The sequence below is a fragment of the Ceratotherium simum genome, chromosome 4, assembly GCF_057802395.1.
Source record: "Ceratotherium simum simum isolate JZ-2026a chromosome 4, ASM5780239v1, whole genome shotgun sequence".
In the NCBI taxonomy this organism is placed as follows: Eukaryota; Metazoa; Chordata; class Mammalia; order Perissodactyla; family Rhinocerotidae; genus Ceratotherium; species Ceratotherium simum.
Window position 1 is genome coordinate 16,521,876 of NC_141903.1, and position 11,945 is coordinate 16,533,820.

General features: G+C 36.5%; 1 long non-coding RNA gene across 1 annotated transcript in view; it reads left to right on the plus strand.

The window, feature by feature from the left end:
• LOC147917208 (uncharacterized) overlaps positions 1–10,936 on the plus strand; it is a 32,838-nt gene extending 21,902 nt beyond the window's left edge. Inside the window, exon 3 of the long non-coding RNA XR_015551915.1 lies at positions 7,498–10,936. This is a non-coding gene — a long non-coding RNA (uncharacterized LOC147917208). The remainder of the gene's footprint in view (positions 1–7,497) is intronic.
• Positions 10,937–11,945: the final 1,009 nt, after the last annotated feature.

Below are 11,945 nucleotides of genomic sequence, written 5' to 3' on the forward strand. Positions count from 1 at the left end.
AAAGATAATATTTCTTGGTGAAATGTCTGTTCTGCAAAAAAAGTTATTTCATAAATTGTCTTTAATCTGAAAACTACTAACACATGGTAATACAATAGAAATAGTTCAAAGCTTATCATAGCTTAGCACTGTATTCTGTAATGTAGTTAGCTATTTAGTTCAGCCTTTTCTGATATACTTCTAGTTAGCAAATATCAGAACAGTAAATCAAACTCAAGCAATACAATTTCAGAGTATATACTTTTGGTTGTCTACTTTTAAAGGATAAAAATATTCAAAATATTAAAGAAAGTTCAACTACTGCATGAATTATAGGATACATGGGATTCTTTGAATAAGAGATTAAAAATACCCTATGCTCTGAAGACATGTATCATTTGGTAACTTAAAATAATTCTGTGAAGCTAGATGGTTTTGGATACTCTACTTTTTCTCTATGTTCACCACATACAAACACCCACACATACTCACATGCATACAAAAAATAAGCCATGTGAACCACCCCACTCTCCTGTATATCTAGGATATATGCTATCCTAGTCCATCACATAATCTTACAAAAAGGCTCAGTCACCAGGTCACTGTTTACAAGTATGTTTGGTCTTACAGTTGGAACTTTTGGACAGAAAGATTAATATAATTGCAGGTTAAGCAGTAAGCTCTGTGTGGATTGGTATTCATGTCATGTCCTTTGGGGTAATTTCAACTCCTCTCTACTTTTTTAGAGAGAAGTGCAAATCATTATCGCACAGATGGAAAAATTCTGGCCTACATGAGAATGGCTTCCCCTCCCATTGCCAAAGATAAACAGCACCAGTATAGTTGTTCTTACCAGGCATAGATTTAATCTCAAAATTGTAGTTTGTATGATTTACGTTTATGATATAAATATTTGTAGCTCTCCATGGAGATAAGATGTGTTTAAGGATTTGAACTCTTTAGCCACATAGACCTGGATCCAAATTCTGACTCTACCAGCTCGTTGCTGTGCAACTCTGGGCAGGTCACAACTCTTTCTTTTGTATTCATTATTTTATTTTTTTTACCTTTATCTTTTGTAAGGAAGATCAGCCCTGAGCTAACATCCATGCCAATCCTCCTCTTTTTACTGAGGAAGACTGGCCCTGAGCTAACATCCGTGCGCATCTTCCTTCACTTTATGTGGGACACCACCACAGCATGGCCTGACAAGCGGTGCGTCAGTGCGTGCCCGGGATCCGAACCCTGGGCCGCCAGCAGCGGAGCATGTGCACTTAACCGCTACGCCACTGGGCCGGGCCCAGGTAACAACTCTTTCTAAGCCTCAGTCACTCCCTTTGTAAAACTGAAGTAATATGGATACCTATTTCATAAGGTTACTTTGAGGATAAGCTGAAATGATGGAAATGCAGTGTCTAGCATATAAGTTATTATTGTGAGAGTCTTTGTTCCATGTTTCACTAGGAAAAACAATGAGAAGCTTATTTGAGCAAATGGAAGAAAAAAGTTCTGGGAATTTTCTCCATTTAAACTATATTTTCCATTACATATATAATTCTATAAAGATACCACTTAAAATCATTAAGGTGCCGAAGAGAAATTAGATATCATATTTTATATTGCTTTGTTACTGGTTTATAGGAAATCTATTTTGTGCAGATGTTAGATCCAAAGTTAGCCAGTGTGTTACAACATATCATTTGTTATTGTATCATTTGTTGTTGTTAGTGCCTTGGAGTTGATTCCGACTCCTAGTGACCCTGTGTACAGCAGAGCAGAACCCTGCCCGGGCCTTTTTGTGCCATCCTCTCACCTTCCAGTGCTATATCAGACAAATGCTCCACTGCTATTTGTAGGGTTTTCACGGCTAATTTTTCTGGAAGTGGATGGCCCAGTCCTTCCTAGTCTGTTTTAGTCTGGAAGCTCCACTGAAACCTGTCCACCATGGGTGACCCTGCTGGTATTTGAAATACCAGTGGCATAGCTATCAGCATCACAGCTACACACAGCCACCACAGTATAACAAGTGACAGATGGGTGGTGTGTTCCCTGACCAGGAAATGAACCCCAGGTGTGGTGGTTAGAGCACTGAATCTTAACCACTAGACCACCACAACATCTTGTTACAGGACTCAATTTGTTTACAGCATGGAGAATACCAACATAAAAAATTCCCACCTAGAGTAATATGAAAAAATGTGAACACATGAAGAGTGACAAGAATATTTGTCAATGTTTTTGCAGAAAATCATGGATTTATGCATCCAAATAAGCCAATTAAACTGATAAACCCATATTGTCATTTCAAAGTTACTCATAGATGATCTAATGATGGTGACCTAAAAGAGTACCAAGTTTTAAATGAAACCTTCAGAGAACATACTCATCCCTTCTAATGACTGTATCTCGCTTTTATGATATTATGTGATGTGGGGTTAATAATTAATCTTCTATCCGAGCTGAATTGGAGATTTCTCTATGCCTCATTTATTTACTTAAATCTGTCCCAAGTACCCATAGAATTTGTCATTCCAAGGACACAGTTGACTCCATAGCTCTCAATTGATTTATATTTTTCAATAACTCACATGTAAGAAGTGGCATTTGCTCAGCAGTTAAGACATATTTTTGTCCCTCTTTCCCTCATGGATCCTGCCAATGGAAACATCTAGAAACCCCTTGAGAATAGGAGGAAGAGAAGCTCTTTATTGCAGTTTGGCTGATGACTGCCATTTTTAGAGTGCCAGTTCCCGTTTGTCAGGGCAAAACACGAAAAGAAAATTGTACTTAAAAAATAGTGTTCCATGTGATGTATGGAAAAGTTTGGAAATCCACTTGAGTCCAGCGGGAAATGAAAGAGCAGGAAAAATTGGACCAAAGTGATTAAGACAATTTTTAGATTACAAACACTTTCTGGGAAAGGATTCAAACCAATTCAAATAAGCAGCAGAGAGGAGAACAAGGGAGGATTCAAGGGCAACTGGGTAAAACTAAATTGCAGGGTTAGGTTAATTGGTATGGGCGGGAAGGCTTGCTATCAGGTTTAAGCAGTGAGCGTGTCTAAATAATGCTGAGAAAATTGAGTTAGAGAGTGTACACACAACACTTAGGAACCATCATGATTGCATTTCTGCTTAAACCAGAGATCTAGCTAACGGAAATCATTTTCCTGTTTATTCACATGTGCGGGAGAGAAAGGACATCTAGAATTAAATCTGAAGGCAAGCTCATGAGCCTGAGTTGGTTGTCTGCAGCTCTAATACAGTAATGCTGGTTGCGGCTCTTTTTAAGGCCACTTTTGCTTATTTAGCTTCTCACCTATGTCAAATAAAATTTAAACAGTGAAAGTACATAAGCTCAATTGTGGAGGTTAGGGATGCAAATATAATTAGTTTTCTAAAATTTTGTATATAATGGTGATGGCAGTCAAAGTTGATTTTGTAAATATTTGTTTAGTTTTTTATTTTTCTCTTTTTTAAAGCGTGTATTTGCCAAATCAGAGCTTTAAACCTGACATTTTAACCTTAAGAAATTGGATGATCTTACTTAGAAAAGAGAATACCGAGGTATTTTCATAGGGTCATTTTAATGCTATTAAAAAAAAAGGAGATGGAAAAGCAGGGGGTTTCAGATAATCATTTAGTGTTTATAAACCTAACAGCCATATTCTTTTGCATGCCTTTCATCCACACATACAGTGACTTTTCCTGAATATTTGGTGCCCTTATGAGTAGTCAACACCATCCTTTAAACCTGATAGTATATCTGTCAGGACTCTTGAGTTTTTAGTTTCTTTATTGCAAACAACTGAAGCCATCTCTAGCTATCTTGAGAAAAGAAATAAATTTAATAAAAAGCATTCTAGGGGCCAGCCCAGTGGCATAGTGGTTAAGTGGCCCAGGGTTTGCAGGTTGGGATCCCGGGTGTGGACCTATGCACTGCTTATCAAGCCATGCTGTGACAGGCGTCCCACATAAAATAGAGGAAGATGGGCCAGCAAAAAGAGGAGGACTGGTCACAGATGTTAGGTCAGGGCTAATCTTCCGCACCAAAAAAAATTGGAATTCACAGAGTAGAATAAAAGCTGGAGAAACAGACTTGTAAGGTGTGCATGTGGGCAGGAGGGGTAGAAAGAAAGCTGGAAAGGAAGCATATACTACCATATTTAAGAAGGCAGGCACTCTTCCTCTACCTCACAATCAAGTGAATAAGAGTAGATTTGCGAACTTGTGATTGGCGACCTAGTGAATCTACATGCATATGGCTGCCAAAGAAGTGGGCAGAATAGTGATTAAGGATTCTATAGTGCCCTTCTGTCCAGCCTTCTATAGAGGGATGTGATGTAAAGTATCCCACCAATGATATGTGCAATGGAGAGTTACCCTTAAAGAGGAAGAGCATTGAATACTGGACGCACACACACACACACACCCACACACACACACACACCCCGATACTTATACACTATAGTTAGTGCTCAGAAAATACTTGTTTATTTATCGCAATTAAGATTGGTAAAACTAACTGAATCTAATTTCGTAAAATAGTCATCTAGAATGACTTGCTAATAAATGTTAAAGCTAGTCACAGCTTATAGAGAGAGTTCTGGAATCTGTTTTCTATGAATTTTAAGTTGACACAAAATAAACAATGTTTCTGGTAAAGGTTTCTTTTGAAAAGGCTGGGGAAGAATCACAAATCACAGAGATGTGATGCTTTGAAGAATTTGTTAGTATTAACATGTCCCTTAAAACTACATATAAGAATAAACCCGGTATAAGTCAAGAGAATCATGTCAATTAGACACACCATCCAGATTCAGAACCAGGTTTTGCTTTAAGATAGGATGGAGAGTACAAAGATGTATTCTGGGTAACTTACCTATTTATTATTCTAGCCAAAGTGTAAAATAAAATAGAAGTAGTATCAATGAACCATAATATTAGTTGTGTGCCTTTTATGTTTTTTCTCTTTTTCATTTAATTTTCATTGGCATTCATTTATAAGAGATGTCTATTTTCAATTTAACCCATCATTCAAAGTTTTGGAGAAGTTGCCACATTTAGACGTTTGGGCTCCCTTCAGCTCCATGTGATCTACAGCAAAAGAAGAAAAAGTGGGAAACTGAAAAATAAAACATGCACAGTGTGACCAAATGGATGACTTAGGCTAGGTACAATGTTTAAACTTTGACTTTTTATTATTGTTTCTGTTGCTCTTATTTGAAACTAATTTCAAGGCTTCTCTAAGAATATACGGAGTTTAATTTGAGTCTTCTAAGTGAAAAACTCCATTTTTCATTAGAGAAAAAATATGCATAGCTTTCCATCTGAATTACTGTGACTATGAATTTATTTGACTGGAATGCAATTTAAAATCATTACACTAATTTCTTATGCAAATGTGTCAAAAATTGGCAATTTTTGTTTTGCTTATAACTCATTGAACACTTAGTCATGTAAATAGGAAAAAAATGACTTGATATCAAAACAAAAACAAAGTAGGAATTAAATTGGAAATTTCCAAATGCATAGTTAAATTCTTTCAGGTGAACGTCCCTGGATGAGTGGCAGAAATACATCAGGGACAAGGCTGTATTCCGCTCTCTCAGAATCTGAGCCAAGGGTTGCGATAAATCAGGTCCCCTCTGAAGTGCCATTAACTCCTTCAGAGTCTCCATTAGCACATTTTGTGTTGTCTGTACTACTCAGTGTCCTTGGCTGAAAACAACCAAAGCCAACTTTGGCTGAGTAAACAGAAAAAGAGTTTATTATAAGGATGTTGGGAATCTATAGAGTTGTTGGGGTGCTGGAAAACAAGACTCAAATTATGCAGTCAGAAACCATGTCTAAAACGAAATCTTAGAGCTTGTTTGTTAATAAAACCAACAAATTTGCTGGGATCTATTATTTTCAGAAACTGTTACTATTGCTGTAAAGAGAGAGCTCCTCACCACCCTGGCTGCTCCAGTCACTAGCTCTGATGCACGTAACAGGCTGAATCTAGGTCACATGGCTGTGTCATAGCATTGAAGCCTAGGGAAGTGAGTATCTGGCATTTTCTAGCTTTTTTCGTGGGAGATATTCATTTGTAAAGTGAGGAACTCCCCAAACATGGGATAGAAGTTCAGTCCTAAACCTGTAATACAGAATTTATCACCTGCAGGGAATTCACAGGAAGACACAAAGTAGACTATAACTATAGGTAAAACTTTGTTGTTGTTGTTTTTGTTTTTGCTAAGTAAAATTCACCCTGAGCTAACATCTGTGCCCATCTTCCTCTATATTGCATGTGGGTCACTGCCACAGCATGGCTTGACAAGTGGTGTAGGTCCACACACAGGATCCAAACCTGCAAACCCGGGCCACTGAAGCAGAGTGTGTGGAACGTTAACCACTCAGCCTTGGGGCTGGCCCCTAGAAAAAATATTTTAAAGTATGTCTCAAAGAACCTGAAGAAATTTCTCTGTCATCTTCCTTTCCCATTACCTAAAGTAAACACCTTAAATATATATATTAAACCCAGATTTGGAAGAAGGATTCTGTTAAGCTCTAATCATCATAATCTTAAGTAAAATTTGAGTTCTTTTCCTTAGTTGGCAGAATAGAATGTAGGAAGATTACATTTTGAAGGATGGAGGAGTGCGGTAGTCAAAATTCTAAAGATTGCTCACCCCTCAGATTAACAGCCCCTGATATTGCAGTCAAATATTAATCCAAGTTGTTGAGCATTTTTATCATGAAAATGTTGAATTTTGTTAAATATTTTTTCTGCATCTACTGAGATGATCATATGATTTTTATCCTTGATTCTGTTTATATAGTGTTTCACATTTATTGATTTGTGTCTGTTGAACCATCCTTGAGGCCCAGGGATAAATCCTACTTGATCGTGGTGTATGATCCTTTTAATGCTCCATTAAATTTGGTTTGCTACTTTTTTGTTGAAGATTTTTGCATTTATGTTCATCAGGGATATTGGCCTGTAATTTTCTTTTCTTGTAGTGTCTTTGTCTTGCTTTAGTGTCAGGGTAATGCTGGCCTTGTAAAATTATTTGACTGGAAGTGTTCTGTCCTCTTCAATTTTTTGGAAGAGTTTGAGAAGGATTGGCATTAATTCTTCTTTAAATGTTTAGTAGACTTCACCAGTGAAACTATCTAGTTCTGGGCTTTTCTTTGTTAGGAAGTTTTTGATTACTCATTCAATATCTTTACTGATTATTAGTCCGTTCAGATTTTCTATTTCTTCATGATTCAGTGTTGGTAGGTTGTATATTTCCAGGAATTTCCCATTTCTTCATGTTATCCAATTTGTTGGTGTATAATTGTTCACAGTTAGTCTCTTATAATCCTTTGTATTTCTGTGGCATCAGGTGTAATGTTTCCTCTTTCATTCCTAATCTTATTTGAATCTTCTCTCTTTTTTTCTTATTTAGTCTAGCTAAAGGTTTGTCAGTTTTGTTTTTCTTTTAAAAAAACAAACTCTTCCTTTTGTTGATCTTTTCTATTGCTTTTCTAGGTATAGAAGGAATGTATTTCAACATAATAAAGGTCATATATGACAAGCCGATGGCAAGCATCATACTCAACAGTGAAAAACTAAAAGTTTTTCTTCTGAGATCAGGAACAAGTCAAGGCCCACTCTTGCCACTTCTGTTCGTCATAGTACTGGAAGTCCTCACCAGAGCAATTAGGCCAGAAAGTGAAATAAAAGGCAATCAAATCTAAAAGGAAGAAATAAAATTGTCTGTTTGCAGATGACAGATCTCGTATATAGAAACCCCTGAATTCCGCCTAAAAACTTAGAACTAACAAAAAAATTCAGTAATGTTTACAGGATGTAAAATCAACATACTAAAATCAATTGCAATTCTATATACTAACAAGGAACTATCAGAAAAGGAAATTAAGAAAACAAACCCATTCACAAGAGCATCAAAAAAAATAAAATAAAATACTTAGGAGTAAAGTTAACCAAGGAGGTGAAAGACTTGTACACTGAAAACTGCAAAATTCTGATGAGAGAAATTAAAGAAGACACAAATAAATGTAAAGACATCTCATATTTATGGATTGGAAGACTTAATATGTAAAATATTCATACTACCTAAAGTGATCTACAGAGATAGTGCTATCCCAGGGGAATATTTCACAAAAATTTTAAAAATCCTAAAATTCATATGGAACCACAAAAGACCCAGAAAAGCCAAAGTGATCTGAAGAAAAAGATCACAGCTGGAGGCATCACACTGCCTGATTTTAGACTATATTACAAAACCACAGTAATTAAAATAGTATGGTACTGGTATAAAGATAGACACATAGACCAATGGAACAGAATAGAGAGCCCAGAAATAAACTCACACATATACGGTCAACTGATCTTCGACAAGGGTGTCATGAATACACAATGGAGAAAAGATCATCTCTTCAATAAATGGTGCTGGAAAACTTGTATATCCTCAAGCAAAAGAATGAAACTGGATCTCTATCTTACACCATACACAAAAATCAAATCAAAATGGATTAAAGACTTAAACATAACACCTAACACTATAAAACTCTTAGAAGAAAACGTAGGGAAAAGCTTGTTAACATTGTTCTTGGCAATTTCTTGGATATGACAACAAAAACACAGGCAACAAAAGCAAAAATAGGCAAGTGGGGCTACATCAAACTAAAAAGCTTCTCACAGAAAAGAAGACAATTAACAGAGTGAAAAGGCAACCTATAGAATGTGAGAAATACTTGCAAACCATTTATCTAATAAAGGGTTAATAGCCAAAGTATATACATAACTCCTACAACTCAACAGCAAGAAACCCCCCAAGTAACCCAATTTAAAAAATAGGCAAAGGACCTGATTATCTATTCCTCCAAAGAAGACATATAAGTGACTACTAGGTTTATGAAAAGGTGCTCAACATCACTAATCAACAGGGAAATGCAAATTAAAACCACAATAAGATATCACCACACACTTGCTAGGATGGCCACTATCAAAAGTACAAAAGATAAGTGTTGGAGAGGATGCTGAGAAATTAGAACCCTTGTACACTGTTGGTGGGAATGTAAAAAGGTACAGCCACTATGGAAAACAATGTGGAGCCAGAAATCCCACTTCTCGGTGTATAGCCTGAAGAATTAAAATCAAGATCTCAAAGAGATATCTGCACTCCCATGTTTACTGCAGCGTTATTCATAATAGCTAAGACAAGGAAACAACCCAGATGTCCCTGAACGGATGCATGGATAAAGATAACGTGATGTACTCACAATAGAATATTACTCAGCTTTAAAAAAGAAGAAAATCTTGCCATTTGTAACAACATGGATGAACCTGGAAGACATTATGCTAAGTGAAATAAGCCAGTCATAGAAGCACAAATACTGCAAAGTTCTACTTATACGAGGTATCTAAAATAGTCAAACTCATAGGAACCGAATGCTGGAATGGTTGAATGGTGGTTGCCAGGGGCTGAGGAGAGGGATAAGTAGGGGTTTCTTGCTCAATGATTATAAAGTTTCAGTTATCCAAGGTGAGTAAACTCTAGAGATCTGCTGTACAACATAGTACCTATAGTTAGCAATATAGTATTGTGCACTTAAAAATTTGTTAAGAGGGTAGATCTCGTGTTAAGTGTTCTTACCACAATGAAAACAAAAACAAAACAAAACACAACAGCCACATACCACAGTGTGACACAGGGAAACTTTTGGAGGTGATGAGAATGTTTATTTCCTTGAGTGTGGTGGTAGTATCATGAGTGTATGCGTATGTCCAAACTTATCAAATTATAAACATTAAATGTGTGTAGTGTTTTTTTTTGTATATCAATTATACTTCAATAAAGCTGTTAAAAAATACTGATCTAGGTACTGCTGTGAACAAACTTTGAAGAAGGAATTTGTCTACAACCCACTGACCTTAACATAAGGAGATTATCCTGGTGGGCCCAGTGTAATCACATCAATCCTTAAAAGCAGAAGAGAAAGGCAGAAGAGAAATGAAGTTAAAGGGTGGGTCAGAGAGATTCAAAGCATGAAGACTAAATGTGTTGTTGACTTTGAAGATGGAGAAAGAGAGCTATGACCCAAGGAATGTGAGTCTCAACTATGAGAGATGAGAATGACCCCCAGCTAATAAGGAAGTGGAGACCTCAGTCTTACAACCACAAGGAACTTAATTTGGAACAACTTGAATAAGCTTGGAAGCAGATTTATCCACAAAGCATCCGAAAAGTATTGCAGTCGTACTTATGCATTGTTTTGGCCTGGTGAAACCTGGAGCAGAAAACCAGCTGAACCAGGAAATGCCCAGACTTCTGACCTCCAGAGCTGTGATATAATAAATTTGTGTTGTTTTAAGCCACCTCTGCATGTGGTAATTTGATTTGGTAACAATAGAAAACTAATACAAGGAGATAAGAAAATATTGGGATATAGAGTAAAAGCTGTTTTTCTGGTACAAATATGAGCCATGTGGATAAAGACAACATCCCGACACCAAGTGTCTTGGGTGTAGGGATTGGTAGATGGGAAACAGAATTTGGAGAGAAGAACAAGAGGACTGTGAAAAGTAATTTGAAGGCTACTGAACACATATTTGATTTTCGTGTGATTGACTGTTCCTGCTCTCAAGTGGTTTTCATCCTAAATATGCCTTTCCTAGTAGAATAATATTACCATCATTCACAGATCAGAAGATCCTTATTTTATGTCTGCAAGAAGGACAAGGAACACTGGAGAACAGTTTGGAATTTCTGCTCGTTGGTGTACTGGGTGAAATATGCTGTACTGATCCATAAACCTCAAAATATACTCAGAACTTTTTTTTAGAATTTTCTTCTCAATGAATATGTGGGCATAGGCATAAAAGTAAGTCAAAATCATATACTCAATATTTACATAGAAAGAACTCTTTCATTTTCCAAACATTGAATTATTTTTTTTAACAATGCCAGTATTTGTTTTTATTTATCCTTCCATGATTACAAACATTTGAGAAGGTTTTGGTTTAAAAACTGCATCAAAATACTAACAGATGGGTTGAATTATTTCCAAATAGACATTTTTTTTTTTTAATTCCCTGTGTTAAGAGGCTAAAGACTTCTGGGCTAATGAATACAACACTGTTAAAAGTTTATTGTTCATTTTAGTATGTGATCAAATTGAGAGTTTTGGAATGATGGGGGAAAGTTAGATTAGGGTACCTATGACCTCCTGGGGTTGACAATAGCTAAACAAGTTGGAGCTAGGGAGAGGGGGTCAAGATGCACCAGTTTCATTCCCATATGTTCCTTGATCTCCGGGTAGGATTTTGGGACAACAATGTATTTTCATTCATATTATCTTTTGACTCATCACCTGAAGCTGCATGTCAAGGGCTGCAAAACACTGAAAAAGCTAGTCATTTAAAATTGAGAAACTAGGAACCATACATATTAGAAACAAAACAAACAAATGAACAACAGACATAGTCCTCTAATCAAGTTTGGATTCTGTGTTGCAATAATTGAAAACACAACTTAAAGTAATTTAAAAAATAAAGGGACTTTATCAGCTCCCATAATTTGAAAGTCTAGGGGTAAATGTGGACTTAGAGTCAGTTTGTGTCACTGGTTCTTAGATGTCATCGAGGACTGAGTTGTCAGCCACATCTTAAGTCCTGTTTTTATCATGATAGAAAAATGAACGTAAAAAAGAAAAATGAATGTAGCAGTCCTAGTTGTCAAACAAACTGTATCACACTATTCAAAAGAGAGATATAAGGGCTTCTGGTAGCATTTTTCAAAAGTGTAAGGAATGAAATTTCTACACGTCTCCAGAAAACACTCACTCGTGCTGCTGTGGCCCCAGCTGAGTTACGTGTACATTGCCCTATCCCAATTACAGGAACTTGTCACATGCTGACTGGTTTAGGCCTAGGTTAGATGAACCAATAAAATCTAGAACTGAGAGATGGAG